Source organism: Pistacia vera, unplaced genomic scaffold, assembly GCF_008641045.1.
Source record: "Pistacia vera cultivar Batoury unplaced genomic scaffold, PisVer_v2 Contig320, whole genome shotgun sequence".
In the NCBI taxonomy this organism is placed as follows: Eukaryota; Viridiplantae; Streptophyta; class Magnoliopsida; order Sapindales; family Anacardiaceae; genus Pistacia; species Pistacia vera.
Window position 1 is genome coordinate 4327596 of NW_022196136.1, and position 22794 is coordinate 4350389.

Sequence of the window (22794 nt, forward strand, 5' to 3'; positions counted from 1 at the left end):
GGCCATTACCGAGACGAACAGCCAGTTAAGTCCCTGCTTTTGCTCCGTAACCAGAAACCGAGTCCTCTTCTGCATCACAATCAACACATTATGCCACGTGTGACTTGGACACGGCCTTACCAGAACCCCTACGTTCATCTCCGTTAAATCCTCCGTCTAACGCCCAACACTCCCGGCTCCGACCCATCAAGAACCATTATCAAACACGAACAGAACCCTTGCTTATCTCGGAATCACTATCAGCTCTAAATCTCATCTTCCCTTTCTCGTCCATTACAACATCCAACCAAACCTGCGTGGTGCACCCGTCACTGTTCTCTTGCACACGTGCCGATTCATCCAACGCAGGCAGAACCGCTGCGTAATCCAGCAACCGTTTTACCCGGTCAATCGGTTCCGTTAAAGACCTGAATTCCGAGGCAGAGTTGAAGTCTAATTCGTCGTTGAAACGGTTTCCGAGGCGGACGGTCGTTTTGTTTGGATGTTTGTTATCTTGAGTTTTGCGTCCGATGGCGGCGATTGGTTTAGTGAATAAAGAAGATTGAAAAGGTGCAGGTGAGTTTAAAGTTGATGAAAGGTCAATGTTTGGATGGAGAGAAAGGGAGGGAAAAGGAGAGAAAATGTATGGGTTTGGAGGGGAGAGAAAAGATAGGCGAGAAAATGGTGAAAATGATGGAGCAAGAAAACGAGAGAGATCCTCAAACTACGCTTCAATTCTTTCTGGGTGTCTGTACAACGTGTTTTGAGTTGAGCGAGTTGATCATGTATTTATAAGTAAAACAGAGGAGGGAATAGGACTAAAACAACCACATATAGCGTTGTCATATAACTCCATTACTGGAATGGAGACCAACAAAAACTAATTTACTTGTTGCTATAAATACATAAACAGAATAACCCTAAAATAATATCTTAAGATATGAGAATGGGATTAGCAATCTCTTCTTCTAGGAATGGGTTGGTTCTGCTATTATTTTATTGTACAGGATTCTTAGTTGTGTCTTGGAGACTTGGGCGAAAATGTGGATGAAAATTCAGATGTAGACAAAAGTACAGGACAAAGACCTTGAGGTTGATGATGTCAAGACAAAGTGATAAGTTTGAAACTTCAAAAACAAAATTATATTCAATTTATTTTAAATATCACCATCTTCATCCTCATCCTCAAGTTGCTTTGCTTCTTATACTTGCTCTGATTTTGTAAAGAATATACAAGTTAAATTTGAACTGTCAATTTTTGTGCAAAGTATTGAGTTTCACAAGTTTATTACAAATCAAGTAATCAACCACCACACCAATTTAACTTGTCAATTTTTTGTGCAAGTTAATCAAAGTATTTGAGTTCACAAGTTTTACAAATCAAGTAATCAACCACCACACCAACCTGTTGAATATGGTGATTGTTACGCTATTCACAGGGAAGAAATTGAAATAAACTCTTTTCCTTTAAGTTGCCATCTTTCTTACCTTTTTTTTCCAAATTCTCTTGCTTTCAAGGAGTCATACATTGACAGTTTTATGAGACAACCCCAGCCGCCACAAAAGGACTGCTCTGCAAAAAAAAAAAAAAAAACAAATTTACTTTAAATTTTACCTTGATCTGTTCAGTCTCTGAAATATGATATAATATTTGTGTGCTCAGTGAACTAATCCAAATCTTTTGTTTGAGTTGCACTTTTTTTAGTTTTTAAAGGGAAATTATTTGCGAATCCCGAAAACTTGGACTCCATTAATATGGCATTTTCTTTGATGATGGGTAAGTGCCGGCCTTTCCATTCACCAATCAATTCAGATATGGCAAATTCTTTTAATGTCAGAATGCACTTCTCAGTTTCTTGTTCCAGCTAAAGATGTTAGCTTTAATTTCCACAAAGGCAATAATTTAATTAAATTATCGCCCCCAGATGTAATTATCTTAATTAAGATACTCATTTGTCAACTTTATGCTCCTTTACATGATAATTAGGAGTTCAATTAACGCACCGATGGTAAGAGATTTAACTCTAACCACTTGTTGAAGTAGTATAATCAATAGATTTGTGATGAGAAATCTACATAAATATGACTAATCATGTCATTAAACTACTAATTTTAGACAAATCTTCACAGAATAATTCTATCCAATTTATGAGCGAATTTTTTAATTGATTTAAGAATAGGATTTGCTCTACCTAACTTACTGAGTTTTAGTTTTAGCATGGTTTAGATGTAGTCTGAATCTGAAAGCTACAACTTGCAGCAGATTAAAAGAAACAAAATCATTTGGAATTCAGAAAAATTAAAACTTTAGAGGTCAACTATTCATCTTTCTAACACTTGCTGAAAAGGGTAAATTATATAGGCTCCTTTGGTTCCCTTTTGGGAATACTATTATTAGTATTCCCAATAAAATTAAACAGTAAAATTACAAAAACTCATAATATTATTTAACTTTTTTTAAACCCTTTAAATTTATTAATTTAATTAAATACTCCTAAATAATTTTTTTAGAAATTACAAAAGCATCCCAACAACCCACGTTTACCAGATTCCGGCCACCACTACCAAAAGATAGCCGGAATCTGGTATAACGACGCACTACCGACTGAATCTGGCCGGTAGTGCACCGATCTAGCCTTTTCCGGCCAGATCCACGGTGGATCTGGTCGGAAAAGACCAGATCTAAGGCCAAAGATCTGGTCGTTGACGGCCAGATCTTTGGCCGTAGCCAATCGTCAACGATGGCCAACATATGGTCGTCGTTGACCATCAACGATGACCATATGTTGGCCATCGTTGACGAGCAAATACGGCAAGATCTGGCTGTCAATGGCCAGATCTAGCCGTAGATCTGGCCTTTTCCGGCCAAATCCACCGTGGATCTGTCCAGAAAAGGCCATATCGGCGCAAGACCGGCAAGATCCAGCCTGTCATGCACCGATACGGCCACTCCAGCCACCCTCCGACGGTGGTGGCCGGCTGTCCATATTTTTTGGATGGGTTGGGGGTGTTTTTGTTAACTTTTAATGTTTTATTATAGGGGTGTTTAATAAATAAATAAATATAGGGGGTATTTTTATTAGTTTTCAAATCCTACATCGTAATACCCGTCTAATTCAACTTTTTTTAACTTTTTTCACAAAACTTTTCTAAAAAGCGTAAAAAAGTGAACCAAACGGATATATATATATATATATATTGATGCTTGATTTTGACACAAATTATTTACGCGTGTGAAGTGCTAAACGAACTTAAAAATCACACATGTATGGAAGTATTAAAAGAGATATTGAACAAATAACACTTTTTAAAGTGGTTCGGATACTCTAAGGCGAATCCTACATCTATTGTGATTATATTAATGGGTGATTACAATCAGGCCGCACTCGGCGAGCTGGATTACAATAGAGAAAATAAATGTGGAGAGAGAGAGAGAGAGAGAGAGAGAGAGAGAGAGAGAGAGAGAGAGAGTATATGTTTTGAGCGGTGGATGAGCGAATCCCGTAAAATAGAGGAGGACCCTCTATTTATAGTTAGAGGATTCAAGCTGGTAATCATGATTCTGCGTGTAGGCAGGTATGGTACAATTCCTAACCCGCTTTCCATTGGTTGTCTGCACGAGAGATATCCTTAAATCGCGTAGGGCTTCAACAGGTGGACAATTCCTAGCCACTCATAAGTCTAACGTTCACCTGTCTCATTGACGATGGCCTTACCCCTTTCGTCCTTGCGGGACATGGCTGCATCTAGATGGCAGAAAACCTTCATGAATTCTGATTGGTCCTTACTGATTTGGGCTCACGTCAACCCTGATTTTTCGTGCATAACAGAAGCCCCCCCAGTTTTTAAGGTTTAAGGATTGAACCTTGAGAACTTCATGATTATGCCTCGACTCAGCTTGTCCCGGATGACACTTGATCGAGTCGTTCGAGTTGTATGGATCCCTAAGAACTACACTAGTGACATGATGTGGTTTTTTTCTGATAGGTTCAGCGACCTAAGTCAGATCCTAATCAGTGTCATATCAACATGCCTCGAGTCTCGACCATAACTCGCGACTTGAAAAGATTAAGCATGTCTTTTACCAAAGGCAAGGAATCACGTCGTTTTGAAGTCGATGCGTGACGAAGAGTGTTTATTCGAAAGACCTCTTCATATGTTATCCGTTGCGCGTAACGGTTCATCTAACCAATAAAATAACCTTTATTCTGACAAGCTTGTCCATTACACAATAAGTGCCAGCCATGCGCATTTAATGCGAGCCATGCTGAAACGACATTCTCCTTCAGGGCATTAAATGTGGATGGAGGCACATTTAGTGTGGAGGAGGGTAACCGTGCCGTCGTTTGGTTACTCCAATGGAGGGAAATGTCGATTGGTGCTTACGAAACGTGGGGGTTACTCTTCTCGCAGATTAACGATACGTGGTCATAATCAATGGCGAGAAACGTATCCTGCCCAAGCGTCGCTTGCTCAGAAAACCAATCGTCGTTTTCCCCCTATAAAACCCCGGATCTGCTTCAGACTTTTTCCATAGAACTCACATTCTCAGAAAGAAAAACGAAGCTCTCGCAAAGTCAGTCCGTCTTTTTCCATTGATGCACACCGTCTGTTACGACAGAAAGCTCATTCCCTACCGCCAAGAGGTAAGAAAGATTTCTCCCTCGCTTTCTTTTATTATTTGGCTGATTTGCTCGACTTTTGCGGTAATGGTGGGTATGGGTTGTCCGGTAAGCTCTTGCAGGGCTTATCCCAGGATAGTGGTGAGGAGAGGGGTTCAATTTTTCTAAAAGACAAGAACTTGGGGCACGGACCCTTGGGGGTTCACCCCCAAAGGTTTTTTAGGCTTTTAGGAAGATACATTAGGGTTTCCTTTGCTTTTCTACGTCATCGTACGAAACACTGTACGAAGACTAAGCTTTTCTCTTTCTTTTATTATTATTATTATTTTTTTATGTCGCCCATTTTTCAAACCTTAGAAGCAATGGACGCCTCAGTGACCAGGGCAGTCGAGGGCATGAGCTCGCAGACGCTAGCCGCCCCAACAGGTCCCATGCCAGAGACCTTGTTAGTGATAACCCGAGAGGAGATACAAAAGGCAATGGACCAATAGTGTTTAGTGTGAATGTCTATCAGCACAGAACTCGTACAACTCGGAACCCTCTAGAGGGAAAGGCCGCGATCTCGGAGACGATCTTTAAATGTGGGGCACTAATACATTTTCAGCCCTTCGTTAGGTCGATTCTTAACCACTTCGAGGTCGCACCAATGTAATTAACGCCCAATGCGTAAATGATAGTTATTGCTATATATATTGCATGTGGCAAAAACGGCCTTGGCGAGCTGATAACATTGGAGCTCGCATGCTCTTACTATCTGAAGAAGAGCAAAGATAAAGATTCTTTCTATCTCTCGAAGTGATCTACGATCAAGGGAGAGATATTTGGTTAGCCCAGTAATGTCGGGGCTTATGAAACCAAATTTTTCTTTTTTTAATATGACGGCGTCTGCCAGTTCAGGGAGCCAAGTAGGTTTTTTCTTTTCATTTCCAAGTTGTTCTTCCTTCGGTTTTTGTATCTAACCAACCCTTTTGTCTCTTTGTAGAAAATAAGACGACCAGGTTGGCGACCCTGATGGATTACAACTAAATCGTTGCATTTGGTCATCCTCCAGACCATTGCTGTGATGCGAGACTGCTCGTGACCACTGACAACTTGAGAAAGTACAGCTTTTTCAATTTGGAAGCGTCCTTGGAGTCAAACCGTGAGTATCCCCATACTTAGAACGCTTTTTGGTTGCCTGCGGCAACCTATTTCACTAACATACTTCTATGGTGCGTAGCGATCATGCCGCCCAAGGTTCTGAGAAAGTTCATATTTCCCTGGGTCGCTACGACTGAGCCAGTTGAGGCAGTCCCTCGTGATATCACCACAAGAGGGATACAAATTGGCGTTGAAGGGCGAACACCCTCAGAGCGACATGAGGAAACTCCTCGGTCCGCGGTTGCTTGCGCCCCTAAGTAGAAAACCATGGGCCAAAAGACTAAGAGAAGAAAACAGCTGCAGGCTGAGGAATCGGAGTCCGAGTCAGAGGGTGTAGGGGTATAGCCTGGGAGTTCGCAGCATTACCAGGCTTTCTGCCCGAGGCGCACATCGGGCGTTTCAACGATCCCCGAGAGCTCGGGCAGAAAAAAGGGGGAGACTTTGGTTACCTGTATGAGAGCAGGCAAACAGGGGGTCAATGAGTTGCCAGTTCCTGTTGGGGCAGACACGCTAGTGTTAGATTCCATGAGGCAACTCCTGGAGCACTTGCAGCCAATGGTGTATACCCTACTAGAGTGCCAACTGGCTTCAGCCTTCGAGGAGTTCGTGGCTTCCCAGCCCACAAACTTGATGACCACTGCTCTTTAGCTACAAAGCTAGGTAGGGCAGCTCGTCCTCAATAGGGACTTCAACCTTAGCTTATTTTCTGGCCTTAATAATATTTGAAAAAATGGGGTTTAACTCTTGCTTCCTTTCTTATACAGACCTTGCTTGCCTTGCACATGGTCCAACAAAAGGTCAATCTAGACTATGCTGGAAGGATCCACGACCTAAAAGAGGAGAATCCCAAACTGAAGAAGGACCTTAAAGCTCAGGATGCAGAGGTGAAGTTGTTCAACATCCAGGTGAATCAATACCTGGTGGAGAAAAACTTTGTCCTTAGCACCGTGGATTTCCAAAAGGTTAAGCTTGAAAGGGGAGGCGAGGAGAACAAACAACTCTAGAGGACAATAGCCAGACTCACCAAAGAGAATGACGAGAAAGAGAAGGAGCTGAAGGCGAACTCGAAGCGTCTTGTGAAGGCGGAGGAAGAGAAAGCTCGATTGTGGGAGAACTCTGAGAAGCAGAAGAGAGCACTAAAAATGGACCTCGAGCTTTCCCGAGGATAGGTCACTTCATTGATTGATCAGATGAAGCGGCATAGCCTTGAACTTGAAAGGAATGTCGCTGATTGGGCAATTCAGGCCATTTACAGCTTATGTCCAAGGAACTCGGGAATGGATATCTCCGACCTCCCCCCTGAATATCAAGACATCCTTATTTTCATGGCCCGAGCTGATGACAAGGCTGGGGATGAGGAGGAACAAGAGCCTCCTCCAAAGGATGATCAGCCAAAGGAATACGTTCTTAAGGATCTAACAATTGACCTGACAGTCAACGACCAACCGAGGGACGAAGAGGTCGCGCCCATAAAACCTGAAGGTGGAGGCTAGTGATCACCTTTTCTGCTCTTTCTTTTGACTTTTTCTTTTTGGCTGCCCACTGTACTTTTGTAAATTACATATATGAAAAGAGTATTTTTAGACATTTACAATTTCGAATACTTTACAAAACTAATATCACATCTCATCGAGAAACTTGTAAAAATATTACAACGAACAAAATTATGGAAGACATTTATTTAAGATGGAGAAAAACGATCTTTTCATAAAGGTTACAAGGAAAAATTTACAAGTAAAAGAGATGGAAAACTGAGTGCGAGCCTGAAATTACTGATAATAGGGGCGATGATGTTCAACATTCCAAGCTCGCGGTACCTCGGGACCGTTAAGCCTCTTAAGGTCCTCTTAAGGTGATATGTCGTATCACTTTGGTGATGCGGTATGGTCCTGTAAGAACAGCATGCATGCATGAAGAGTGGTGGAAATGGAGAAGAAAGCATAAAAAAATTGGATTCAAAAACCGTTTTTCATACAAAGCATGGAAATGAAATTATACATTCTCCTTTGCTTTGGATTGATGAAGATTAGCTTCAAAGGGATGAAACCTCCACACTTTAACACCACCTTGAGAAATTAGAGAGTGGCCGTGGGTTATGGAGAGAGTTTCTTGTTTGTGTTTTTGTGAACAAGTCAAGAATGAACTAAAATGCAACCTTTTGCACTTATATATACTTGGGCAATTTTGTAATTATTTATTTTTCACTTCCAAGCCCAATAAAATCTTATTTTATAAAGGGACCCCACGAATTTAATATGCTACCCTTTGAATAATCAATATTATTCAAGGGCCCATGTAAACTAAACTAGTTTACATTAACAACCCATAAATTTACCCTTTTTACCCTTTAACTATTAAAAGGTTATTTTTGTTCATCTCATTAATCTTAACACTTTAAGATATAATAATTAAATATAATTAATTATTGCTTGACCATTTTAACCCTTAAAATGTCACAAATTGTTTTCTATGTAACTATTACTATAGAAATCCCGTTATTACCCTCGGAAGGTGCTAGCCCTCTTCGGATAATCATTTCTCTCTCTCATCCTTCTCTAACTTCTCAAGGCTATTGGTGTGACCATGTAGGTCCACCGTGGATTAGCCGTGAGCCGGTTCTGGATGAATCCGAAAACCTGTTCGAAGGCCCAACGACTATGGTAAACATCTAGCAATGTGCCATAGTCCCTAAACCACGATGAAGAAATACTTCATCGAACCCATTTCCGATCATACGTACTATGCAGGTAAAGTCCTTCTATTGAGATATCCTAATCAAGTATGGATTCATGGAACATCAAAATCCTAAACTCGATCTTCTACCGAATAGTCGATCAATATGTTTGGAACTCGTCATCACAAACTTGCTTTTGTATGACTAATAATAGACTCTAGCCAAAGATTCTTTTTTCTGATATTTATCGATGTTCTTCTAGGAACTCGAATCCGGATGGAGTCAGCGGTACTCCCGATCCTATATTTTCGAGTCAATGGATCCCCTCTTGACCATCGTTCATTTCCGCATATGAACAATGCATGACCAAATAGGCTTTATTGTACGAAACATGATTAGTCTCGTACTTATACACTGTATGAACCATACGCATCCATATCGGATCCGACTACAATGTCTCAAGTCAAAGGACTACATTGTGCACTGATATAACCAAACGATAAATCATTGACTACATGCTTTTCTAAGTGATTTGTCGTTATTTGGTCACGTTCGAAAAACAGTTCACCAATCATTAATCCATACCAATGCCCCAGTGACATGACTATCATCATCATCCGTACTTATATCAACTCATGATATCTTTCGGAAGCATCCGGTATGCCTACTATGCAATATAGTTGCCCGAATTTATATTGCTTCCGTAGGGAACCCTTTTCGATAATTCATTTACCTATTAAATGAATCATCTGGACAATTCATATACATACTTTATTTTAAATGCATGACTGAATAAAGGAAGCAATTTACATATATGAATTGAAGAACTCTTTCTTCTATTATTTATGATATATATATAGATACAAGACAAAATGCTCTGAAATCGACAACACGAATGGTTTCTAGGGCATACACTAATATACACTAACAGGTCCTTCCCAATTGGGTTCTAATACCCCGCCCTTGGTTCCCTTGTGCTGAGAAGGACTTCTTTCAGAACCATGTCGCCGACCTGGAAGTCTCCTCTTTTGACCTTGGAGTCGAAGAACCTTTTCGCATGCTGCTGGTAAGATGCTATTCTCAACCGAGCCTTGTCGCGATGTTCTTCGACTAGGTGCAGGCTTGTGCGTAGAAGCGTTTCGTTATCCGTTTCATTGAACAAGTCTCTCCGAAGTGAACTGGTCCCTACTTCCATCAGGATCATCACCTCGCAACCATACGCTAACGAGAAGGGCATTTTTGAAGTGGAGGTTCTCGGAGTCGTTTTGTACACCCATAGAACTTCAGAGAGGTCATCGACCTAATTACCTTTCGCAGCGCCAAGCTTGGCCTTCAAAGTGTGCTTGATAGTTTTGTTGACAGCTTTAACTTGACCATTGGCTTGCGGTCTTGCGATTGAGGCGAACTTTTTGTGTATCCCTAACTCATCGTAAAACTGCTTAAATTCTTATTGTCGAACTACTTTCCGTTATTAGAGATGAGAGTATGAGCAATCCCGTAGCGATACACTATGTTTTTTAAGACGAAGTCTTTGAGCTTCTTAGTAGTGATTGCGGCCAAGGGCTCGGCTTCGGCCCATTTTGTAAGTAATCTACCGCGACCATGACATACTTGACGACCCTCTTCCCGACAGGTATAGGCCCAATAAGGTCAATTCCCTACATAGAGAATTGCCAGAAGCTGGTCAATATGGTCAGCTAGTGGGAAGGAGCTAACGGGATGTTCGCGAACCGCTAACACTTATTGCACTTTTTTATAAAGTTGAAAGTGTTTTCCTGAAGTAGGGGTAAATAGTATCCTTGGCAGATAATCTTATTGGCGAGGGATCGAGCAATAGTGTAATTACCATAGATCCCTTCATGTATCTCCCTTATAACATAATCTGCTTCTTCGTCAGTTACACATCAGAAGAGAGGGGCATTAAACCCTCGCTTGTACAATTGATCCCCAACGAGAGTGTAACGAGCAGCTCTGGTGCGCAGGATTTTTGCCTCTGTCTTGTTGATGGGCAGGGTCCCATCTCGGAGATATTGAATGATTGAGGTCATCTAGGAGACTGATTCTGTTATGGCTACTGTTTGTTCAAGTGAGCTGACGCTAGGAATCTGGAATATTATACGGCATACCTGAGTCTAGCGATGAGGTTATCTTTACCAAGGTGTTCACGACAGAGTTACTATCTCTCGGGATTTGTGTGATGGTGAAATGCTTGAAAGGCTCGAGTGTAGCCTTTGCTTTCTTTAGGTAGTTGATCATGTTTTCTTCCTTGGCTTGGTATTCTCCCAAGATCTGATTTATAACCAGTTGGGAGTCGCTATGAATACTGATTGCGTCGGATCCCATTTCTCTCGCTAGTAGTAGACCAGCAAGCAGCACTTCATACTCGGTCTCATTTTTAGTAGCCTAGAACCTGAACCAGAAGATTCCATGAATGCGTGTCCCTTCGGGACTGAGGAGGAGAAGACCTGCTCCAGCCCTTTTCCTGTTCGAGGAACCGTTGACATAGAGGCTCCAATGTCGACAGGTTCGGAGCGGTCTCTTGGATGACTTCGCTGGTTGATTGTTCGGGTCTTCTATCGGGCTGGTATGAGAATTTTGAAATGAAATCGGCAACAACCTGCCCTTTGATGGTTGTTTTCGGTCTATAATATAGATCGAATTGACTCAATTCCATTGCCCATTTAAGTAACTTACCTAAAGACTTCGGCTTCTGAAGAACTTTCCTAAGCGGGCAATTGGTCAAAACATGGATTGTGTGGGCATGGAAGTAGGGTCGCCAACTTTCTGAAGGTGATTAGCAGGGCATAAGCTAATTGCTCCATTTTTGGATACCGCATCTCGGCGTCCAGTAGTCACTTGCTTGTGTAATACACTGGCCATTAAACTCTACCTTTTTCTCGAATGAGAGCTATGCTGACCGTATGCTGGGAGACGGACAGGTATAGGAGTAGAATTTACTTGGGAAGAGGCTTGGACATGAGAGGTGGTCTTCCGAAGTGTTCTTTTATACTTTGATCAAAGGCTTGTTCGCACTCTAGAGTCCATTTGAATTTCTTGTTAGCCCTAAGTACATTAAAAAATGGCAAGCAACGATTTGTTGCTCTCGATATGAAGCGACTTAGAGCCGCTATCCTGCCATTCAGGCTCTGAACTTGCTTTTTGCTAGTGGGGCTTTTCATATTAAGGAAAGCTTGGATCTTTTCGGGATTGATTTCGATTCTCCGTTGGTTAACCATGTACCCTAGGAACTTTCTTGAGGATACCCCGAATGAGCACTTGAAAGGGTTGAGCTTCATCGTGTACTTCCGAAGCACGTCGAACATTTCAGCGCGATGCGCTATGTGATCTGAAGTGACGTGCGACTTAACTAGCATGTCATCAACGTAGACTTCCATCATTTTGTCGATCGGTTCAGAAAATATAAGGTTGACCAGCCGTTGGTAAGTTACCCCAACGTTCTTTAAGCTGAAAGGCATGACCTTGTAACAATACAGTCTTCGGTCTATAACGAACGAGGTATGCTCTTCGTCTGGTGTGTATATCAGGATCTGATTACACTTCGAGTAGGCGTCCATAAAGCTTAGTAGCTTATGGCCAGAGGTGGCATCAACGAGTTGGTCGATCCTTGGCAAGAGAAAGTTATCATTCGAAAAGGCTTTGTTGAGGTTGGTGAAGTCGACATAAGTTTGCCATTTGCCGTTGGCCTTCTTTACCAAGACTGGATTGGCAACCCAGCTTGGGTAAAACGCCTCTGGAATAGACCCATTCAAAAGGAGCTTATCCACCTCACTTTTTAGGGCAACATAACGTTTAGGGTCCATTGCTCTTCTCTTCTAGCGAACTGACTTGACTGCACTGTCAATGTTTAGTGCATGACATATTACGCTCAGGTTGGTCTCGACCATATTGATGTGAGTCCATGCGAAAACATCGACATTCTCTCTAAGGAAGCTCGTCAGGCTTTCAGCGAGCTGGGGGTTGAGATTCCTCTTGATTCTTAATACTTTAGTTGACTTGTTTTCATCGACTGATACCTTAGATAGGTCCTCAACTGGCTCGTTGTGAGGGCACTGCTGGATACGAGGATCCATGCTGTCCTCTGCTGGTCTAGGTCGTGGCTTGATTCTACTGATCGACATGGCCTGCTCGGGGATGCCCATTGGCTTTCCCTTTCCCTTACATGCCATCTGGACTGCCCTTATGTAGCAATCGTGAGATTCGCGTTGGGATCCTTGCACTTCCCCGATCTATGTCAAGGTGGGGAACTTTATCTTTAGATTGTAGATAGAGGTGACAGCCTTACAATTCCGTAGCAGAGGTCGTCCCAAGATGCCATTGAAGGTCGACGGACAGTCTACCACCAAGAACTCCGTCATCTTGGTCATTTTGTTGGTTTCACCTAACATGACGAGGAGTGCAATCGTTCCCTTAGGAATCAGATGATCCCCAGTAAAACCGTAGAAGGGGAAGAAGCCAGGCTTTAGGTCTACCTCGTCTAATTGCATTCTTTCGAAGGCTTGCTAAAATAGGATATTCATGGCGCTTCCATTGTCCACCAACGTTCTATGGACTTCACACCGGCCTATTTCAGGTGCAATGATGAGTGCATCATCATGGGGGTGATGCAATTATACTGCATCTTTTTCAGAGAAGGTAATTTATTCTTCCCTGCGGATCTTAGTAAGTCACGGCGCCGTGCTCATTACACTCAAGGGTCATGGCGAGCTTCCCGAGCATACTTTTCCTAGGCACCTCAAGAGTTCCCCGCAAGGTGTGGCCCCCTGAAAATGATCCCTACACAGTAGCGCCCTTTGTGACCATGACGCTTCTTCTCTTGTTCCTCTTGATCCTTTTTCCGAACGGGAGTCGGACCGTCAACATACTCCTTGAAGTGCCCCTGTTTGATTAGGTCTTTAATTGCTTGCTTGAGTGCCCGACACTCATCAGTGTGATGCCTATTGTCTTGATGATAGTGGTAGTATTTTTTGCTTTTTCTGGCTGAGGGGGAATTCTTCATGGACTCCGGTTCTCCGAGCAGGCTGGCCTCCTCTAACTTATCTAGAATTGTCGACACTGAGGCATTCAAAGGAGTGTATTAATTTTTGTCGCGATCGCGACGAGGAACTGGGGCATAAGACTTTTTGGGCTCAAATCGCTACTTCTTTCCTTTCCGCTGATCGTCATTAGCCTAACCGCGATCAGCCCTTCTACTATTCTCCCCCTGGTCGGGAACACTGGTTGAAGGACCAGGGTTGTGGCGATTGAGAGCTGCCACATTCATTTTTATTCGGGGATACTTCTCGGTGAGGTCATAGAAGCGAGTGAGGGAAACATTGTCCTCAGATTCTAGCTCTTTCCATAAGTTAGTTTGTGGGCAAACCCCTGCAATAATGAGAGTCCAAACGGACTCTTTAGGATTGTAAGCCACTTTGTGGAGTTCCCAGTGAAATCTGTCTATATAAGATTGGAGGGGCTCATCCCTCTCCTACTGTGTATTGCTCAGATAGCTCAATGACATTGAGAACTTCTTGTTTGCCTAGAAGTGCCTCAAAAATAACAAGCTTATTTGTTGCCATGAGCTTATTAATCCCTTGGGGAGCGACCTGAACCAGCGCTTGGCATGGGCGGTTAGCGTCACTGCTAAGCAGCGACATTTGGCCAAGTCGGAGACTTGGTGGAGCTCCATAAGGTCATTGAACTTGTAGAGGTGGTCATGCGGATCATAATTCCCGTCGAATGCCCATATGTCGGGCATCCTGAATCTCGATTGGAGAGGAGCCACTAATACTGCTAGAGAAAAGGGGGACGCCTCAGCGACCTTCCCCTGTTCGTTTTGCTGAGCCTTGAGCTGATCCAATTGTCGCTATAACTCCTCAATCTGAGATAGCGGAGCTATCGGGGGGTTACTTTTCGCAATGTGCTTTCGACCCTCACGGTTGCGATTGAGGAAGGACCAAAGGTCGGCCCCTTCTGCTGCTCGGTCGGAGGCTTTGGCATACTCTGACACACGCTGGTTAGAGTTGTGTGAGGGTAGCGAATAGCTTGGGGAGTTTTCTCAACCCCCATGGTGGTCAGAACCGACCCACAGACAGTGGGGGTTACCCTTGTGACAATGGTCGGGACTATTATTTTGATGATGCTGGGAATCTCCCCGCCTTGCACTTTTATGGGTGTGTCCATACGACGCGGTGTGGGATGGCCCATGTTACGAAATGTCACTAAGTCGCAATGCCACGGGTATTCTACCCGCTACGTGACCGGTGTTCGCTAACCCCTCGAAGCCCTTTGGTCCACTGCTAGCCACTCGTTTCCCCTTACTTTTAGGTGTTACAGTGAGCGCGGTATGGGCCTTTGCCCTTTTTCGCACTTTCGCATGACCTGCAAGCGTCTTTGGTGGCGACACCACCTCGTTAGACTCTGACGACACAACCCGGTCCAAACGGTTTAGCCTCCGGCTAACCGTTTGGAGAGTATTGTTGAACCTCTCCAAGTAATTCATCATGGTCGGGTCGAGCTGTGAGCTTGAAGGAATATCTGCCATGATACTCTGTTGGACTGGCGGCACTTCAAGAGAAGTGTCATTATGTACCTGGGGGATTTCCTCATTGTCGATATTGGTTCGCTTAGTTTCAAAATCGCGAGCCATTTGTTGGTGGACAAGATCGGTAAGAGGTTTCTGATGAAGAGCATATACTAAATCAGGCTACAAAATCAGGTTAGAACTGTTGATGCTTGATTTTGACACCAATTATTCACGCGTGTGAAGTGCTAAGCGGACTTAGAAATCACACGTGGTATGGAAGTATAAAAAGAGATATTGAATGGGTAGCACTTTTTAAAGTGGTTCGGATGCTCTAAGGCGAATCTTACGTCACTGTGATTATATTAATGAGTGATTACAACTAGGTCGCACTCGGCGAGCTGGATTACAATAGAGAAAATAAATGTGGAGAGAGAGAGAGTATATGTTTTGAGCGGTGGATGAGCCAATCTCGTAAAATAGAGGAGGGCCCTCTATTTATAGTTAAAGGATTGAAGCTGGTAATCATGATTCTGCGTGCGGACAAGGGTGGTACAATTCCTATCCCGCTTCCAATTGGTTGTCTGCAAAAGAGATATCCTTAAATCGCGTAGGGCTTCAGCAGGTGGACAATTCCTAGCCACTCATAAGTCTGATGTTCACCTGCCTCACTGACGATGGCCTTACCCCTTTCATCCTTGTGGGACGTGACTGCATCTAGACAGCAAAAAACCTTCTTGAATTCTGATTGGTCCTTACTGATTTGGGCTCATGTCAGCCCTGGTTTTTTGGGCATAACAACGGCCTTTTTGGGTCACTTTGTGGAGCATAAGCAGCCATTCATCCAAAAATTTGTCATCGCTGTCTCTTTGTCCTACAAATGAGCTTCTTCACCCGATATCAATTGTGTTTTCCCATAATCATACAGGAAAATAAAATCTTAATTATCTAATTGGCAGTTTTAATAAGATCTTGTTTAGTATCTTTTCAGCCGTAATTATGTTCATCCCACCATAAACAAACATAGGGATGAGTATGTAAACCCTCCAAGTTTGATCAAACCTCGAAAGGGTTTATAGTAATTATCACAAGAAACATATTCTAAGATTCCTAGTCACCTCACCTCCTAGTAAAATAAATTAAATAATAATGTAAGTTTTTCTTCCATCAATTGACATCTATTTAGAATCCCTTTTTCTTCTCGCAGTCTTTAAACTAGCTCCTCCTTGGAGGATTGATTGTTGATTGGTAACTAAATGTGAAAAAACTTGTAAGTCAATGACTCAGCACTTCCCAGTCTCTAAATACTCCACATAACTTAATGTCTTCATCCCACATTTTCCACGGATTTTACCATACAAGTTTGACAAAATTAATGACAATTATCAAACATTTATGTTTGTGGTCCACATTACAATTTACTAAAAGCTTTATTAAATTTATTACAACTGACAACATAATGTTATGCTTATGTTTCTTTTTCCATGGACACCTTTGAAGTTTAATTAAAGAGCAAGTAGACCCACATGTATCAAAACGAAACACTCACACCTTTGTAGTTTCATAATGCAATACTTACATCCTTGTTATTGAATGATATTTATGAAATATAGACCTGGCAAACAGGCGAGCCGGGCAGGTACGGGTCGGATAGTTATAGGTAGCGGGCAAAACGAATAGGGGTCTCGGGTCGAGAAATGCATGACCTGTACCCATCCGTGTAGGTACGGGTCGAGCTGTGGGTCACCTGTTTATTTTTGCTTTTTAAAATTTTTCTTCTCAAATTTTTTATTTTTAAGTTTTTTCTCCCATTTATTTCTTTACTCCCAGGTATTTCTCTTTCATCTTCGTCTTCTTCTTCCCTGTCTCTCCAAGTTTTCTTGTCTTTTTCTCCCTTCCCACTGCATATTTTTTCTTCTTCTACCTCTCTCCAATTCTTCTTCGTCTTTTTCTCCCTCTCCACTTTTGCATATTTCTTCTTCTTCTTCTCCCTCTCCCCAACTCTTCTTCATCTTTTTCTCCCTCTCCTTTTTTCATATTTCTTCTTCATCTGCAATTCATCATCTTCTTCTCCCTTGCTCCAATTCTTCTTCGTCTTCTTCTCCCTCTCCACTTTTTCATATTTCTTCTTCTTCTTCAATCTTCACCCTTCCAATTCTTCTTTGTATGATTGAGAGAAATGTGGCATCGGTTTGTGTGTGAGAGAGATTGAGAAAATGATTTTAGGGTTTTAATTTTTTAAATAAAATGCTGGTACCCACAAGCATTACTTAGCCCACTCGCATTTTTCATGGACGAGCCGAATATAGGTAAAATTTTCATGGGTAAATTTTAGGGTCAGTTTGGTTCGGGGTTAAGTGACATTACTGGGATAATGTCATCTTATATTACTTGATTACCACGTTTGGTTGTCAAGTAATATAAGATACCAGTAATCTTCAAGTACCAATAGTAATTACTATTGGTAATATAAGAGGTAATCTGATTACCTCCATTTTCTTAGGTTTTCTGAGATTACCAGGGTTATCTTTTTTTGTTACAATTTTATCCGTTATTAATAAAAATTTTGGACAATAATACCCCTACTTTAAAACAAATTTACATTAATATTCTATTTCAATTTTACCCCTGTTTAATTAAAATTTTGGACAATAATACCCTTATATTTAAAATAATTTACAGACCACCACTGCCACCAAGCCACCACCACCACAGCCACCCAGCCACCACTGCCGACAGCGGGTCAACCACCACGGACCACCGCCGGAAAATTGCCGGAGTCCCTAAAAACACTGGAAATTCTGTGGGAGGCTTCGGTATGGCCGTTTTTGGCCATATTGATGGCCGAAAACGGCCATAGCGTAGCCTCTTGGTCACGGTGACGTACTCACGGGGACATCCGGCGGTGGTTCGCGGTGGCGGTTGGAGGTGGGGGTGATTTCATCATAAATTAAAGTTTTATATAAGCGGGGGTGTTTTAGCTAAATCTGAAATATAATGGGGTTAAAAAAATTAATCAAAAATTAATAATAAAAATAATTTTATATTAATATTTAAAAGGGGGACAATTTAGTAATTTAAATAGCATACCCACCAATTTATTCCCCATAATCAAACATATTAATATAACATACCCACCAACTAACCAAACATATTTTTTGAAAGATTCCCAGTAATCTTTCAAGGTAATCTATCTTTCCAGTAATTCAATATTCCCAGTAATCTAACATTCCTGAACCAAACGCCCCCTTAGGGGTATATGTATCCACCCGTTTGATGCAGATGCTCGTTATCCCGCGAGTACAAGTACCTTTTTGTTAGGACTAATGAAAAATAACTATTATAAGGTAAAATAAACAACATAATAAAATAACAATCTGTTTATGTCTTTTCGAATTGTCAAAATTTAATATTTTTAAATAATTTAATATATTTAATATTTTGTTTATACGAGAAATATCATATATTAGTTTACTATTATTGTTATAATAATAATAATATTATAGTAGAAAAGACAAAATAAAGATATATTAATCATTATACAAGATTTTGTGTTCCAATTAGCTTTTCATGAAGTATCTGTCAACCCATAAGGGTGTGAGTGTTCTGAAACTTGTGGGTCTCCTTAGGTCTTGGGAGTGTCCATGAAAAACCTCCCACCAAAAATATTTCATAAAATAATTTAAAAATGCAATTAATTAGGATATTATTGTTTAATTATTTTACAATATTATTACCCGATATTATAAAATTAATTTTTTGTCTTAAATAATATTTTTCTTTCAATAATCTATCTATTTCATTTGAAATTGAATTCAATTAAAATTGTTAATGTCTATCAACAAGTTATTAATCTCTTACCGTTCTAAAATTTCACTTAATAAATATGTAATTTATTTCCAAACAAATCTTTTATCAACTCCTTAAATCCCATTACTATCATTAAATTATTAATACGTGCTATTTAAAAGTCAAATTTTGATATTGTTTTCTCAAAAAAAAAAAAAAAAAAAAACCTACATCTATCATTTATTTTATTATAATATTCCATCTCCCAACATTAAATATCATTTAAAAGTTTATTAGCTATTGTCCTATTAGTCTTATAAAACTAGCCAATATAATTTTGGATTGTCACTTAAGGGTTTCACTCATATTTCAAGTCATATATATATATTTTTTATAATTTTATTTATTTTCACTTTCATATATTATTTAAATTGATATTCATCTTATCTTCATATATTATAGCTTAGTTTTAATCTTAAATGTTTACTAAAAAATATATATTTAAATATAAAAAATANTTTTTTTTTTTTTTGTGTTTTAAGTATGGACATAAGGGACGGCCGTCCAAAATTTATGGACGGCCGTCCCCAAAGTTTTTTTTTTTTTATTTTCATATTTTATTTATGGACGGGCGTCCTTTAAATGGGGACGCCCGTCCCTTGTATATGGACGCCCGTCCATATAATATGGACGGGCGTCCATGTGAGTGAACGACCATCCAAATTTGATAAACGGCCGTTCACTAGAAAAAAAATTGTTAAACAAATCAGAGGCGTGTTACATGTAGGTCGGTACACATTTTCGGTGTAAAATTTTCGGTGTCCCTAGCATTATTGTTTTCATATTGTCATCCAATCTCAAATCATGCAATGGTTTAAGTCTAAGTCTCAGCCCGCTAGGATGAGCTGACCCCCTATCCCGCCCCGGTCAACAGGGTCAATGGGGTCAAACATTCTTTTTATACATTTTTTTTTTTTTTTTAATTTATGTAGAGACTAATAAAAAAGCATGTTATGATTAGACATGGTAAGTTATATCAACTTAATTTTTGGACTTAAAAATGTAACACCATTATTATTATTATTATTATTATTTTACAATTCAGTGATTATTTTATACGTTACTTTATTACATTATAAATAGTCGGATTATAGATAATTTTACAACATAAATCCATTATCGAATATTTACAATTCTGAAGAAATTAAATCTTTTTTCTAGCTTAATCGTCAAAGTACCTTTTCAAATATACTTCTAATTTCTTTATTAGAAACTCATAACAAAAGGTAATTAAAATCCTTTAAGAGCGTCTCTAATGGTGCTCTTTAAAATAAAGAACATATTTCATATAAATAAAGAGCATATTCATTAATTTTTAAATATAAAGAACAAATTTTTTATTCAAATCCAATAGACTCTTTAAATTTTAGGAGAGAATATGTTTTTTTAATAAAGAAACTTAATGGGAGAGATAAATAATAAATAAAATCATAGAAACTTGTAATTTCTTATTTGAAATTAGGATAAAGAGTGAAATTTGACTCTCTAGATGCGGAGAATCAAACTCACTATTTAATTTATATTTAAAGAATAAAGAATCTGTTGGATTCCTATTTTTATGGATAAACTCTTTATAATAAAGAGTTTGAGTAATATAAAGAGTTATTTGGAGATGCTCTAAAGATCTCTTTATTATAAAGAGTTTATCCAAAAAATTATCTTTTAAATATAAATTAAAGAGTGAGTTTGACTCTCCACATCTAGAGAGTCAAATTTCATTCTCTATCCTAATTTTAATTAATAAACTACAAGTTTCTATGCATTTTTTTTATTAATTTTCTCTCATATTAAGTCTTTTTCTTGAAAATAAAGAGCATTTTCATTAAATTTAAAGAGTTTATTGGATTTGAATAAAAATTTTGTTTTTTATATTTAGAAATTAATAACGATGTTTTTTTATTAATATGAAAGATGTTCTTTAAAATAAAGAGCATAATTGGAGATGCTCTAACACTATCTAATTAGAAGAGAATATTATATTGATAAAGATTGAGAAGTCAATTTTAGTGCCAAAACAAAACTTGTTATTATTGGAGAAATTAATTACAAATTATTATTTAAATGAAATGTTACAAACTAATTATAATATATAGCAAGACTTGTTAGATATAATTCATGATCAATTATAATATGTAGTAGGACTTCTTAGATATAACATTAGTTACTTGTTAGATATGTAGAAACACTTATGTATATAAAATTAGATATTACAATTTAGAAAATATTATTGTCTAAAATTAGATATTAGACTTATGTGATACAATTTATTACATAAAGTTCCTCTTCCTTCTTCTAATTAATTTGTTTAATTTGCTTCATTGATTAATTTTCAACTATTCAAATTAATATAAGATTAACAAGATTTATTGAATATTGATAAGATTGTATAGAAAACATCTTATATTAAATTTTTTAAATAAAATGATATTATGTTTTTTAAATGAAATATATATATGTGTGAGTGTGTGTGTGTGTGTGAGGCAAATCATGGCGAAGGGAAGCCAAACTTCGTCCCCAAGGATGGGGAATTATTTTGGGCTCGACCCCATCCCAATCCCCGACTGTTTCGAGGATTCCTCGGCCTGTTCGGGGTGGGGTGGGGCAAGGACCCGCCTAAGCGGGTCAAACACTCATCTCTATCTAAAGGCTCGTAAGCATTTACAACAACAAAGATGTGGTGCATAAATTGAAAGGGTAATAATTTACTACACATATAAAACCAAGAAATTAGTCATCTATTTGCACATCCGTTCAGAGCATGCGTTTAGAACTTGCCTTGGAATTCTTTTGTTCGTCAAAGTGGTTGGTTCACTTGGTGGAATGACATTCCTCTCAAATTTTTGTGGAATTCTATTCCAAGGGGTAAGGAATTGACTGAAAAAGTCCATTCTGCCCATGTTTTAAATTTATTTTCCTATAGAGAGAAAATTAAAATAAGGACACATATTTATTAAAACAATTAAAAAGAGACACATGTTACTAAAAAGCCAAAAATAGGACACTTAACATCGTTTAATTTAACTTTAAAAATGATACAAAAGTAAATTTGTTGGATTATATAATGTAATATTAACAGCTATTAACCATAATAGATAAGAGAGGACAAAAAACTAATCAAGAGATTAAAAAAAAAAAAGTCTAGCTTGTTAAATATTTCTATTTAAACAAACAGTTTAGGCTTGAATGCAGAGTGAATTTTGAAGCAAAAGTCAGTCATGAATCACATCAAACTTGGCAACTGAACTGGAAATTACTTATCAAGTAAAAATTATGCAATTTCTTCCTAATTTATTTCTTTTGGTTGAAAGAATGAGGTTTTTTTAGACATTGATAAAGAGTCTAAAAAGATTGATAATAAAATGGAAATAGTTATTAATTTTTATTTTAGGAATTTTATCGATTAATAATAATGTAATAATCATTTTGTATATTTTGAAACCAGATGAAAAACAAGAGTAAGCTCTCTTTTCTTTTCCAATGGCCGATTGACACAAGCCACTTCAATAAGACAATTTTTGTGGGTTATGGTGTGGCTGCATTGCAATATCTAAAGAGCCCAATTAGGCCAAAATATTTCTTTGAATTATGCATTGGACATTTCGGTTTAATAGTTATAAAAACCTTTTTCAAAAAACCCAAGAGGAAAAATACTTTTAAAACTCCCAAAAACCATTTTAGTCCTAAAACACTAATATGTACTGATCTTGGCATCATAATTACAATTTTAGCCTCCGAAAGGGAAAATTCCTAAAATAACCAAGATAACCCTGGGCACGCCTCTTAGAACATGTTTTTTCCAGGTTTATTATTTCAATAATATTATGCTTACAAAGAAATTTTATAAAGATTTTCGTACAAAGTTACGTGGTAAAAAATGAATGGAAGAATAAAATAAAAAATCAAACTCATTATATTCACTCTTCCATTCATTTTTTGTCATATCACTTTATAGAGAGATCTTTGTAAGATTTCTTTGTAAATGTAGCATTACTATTATTATTTGTACCATG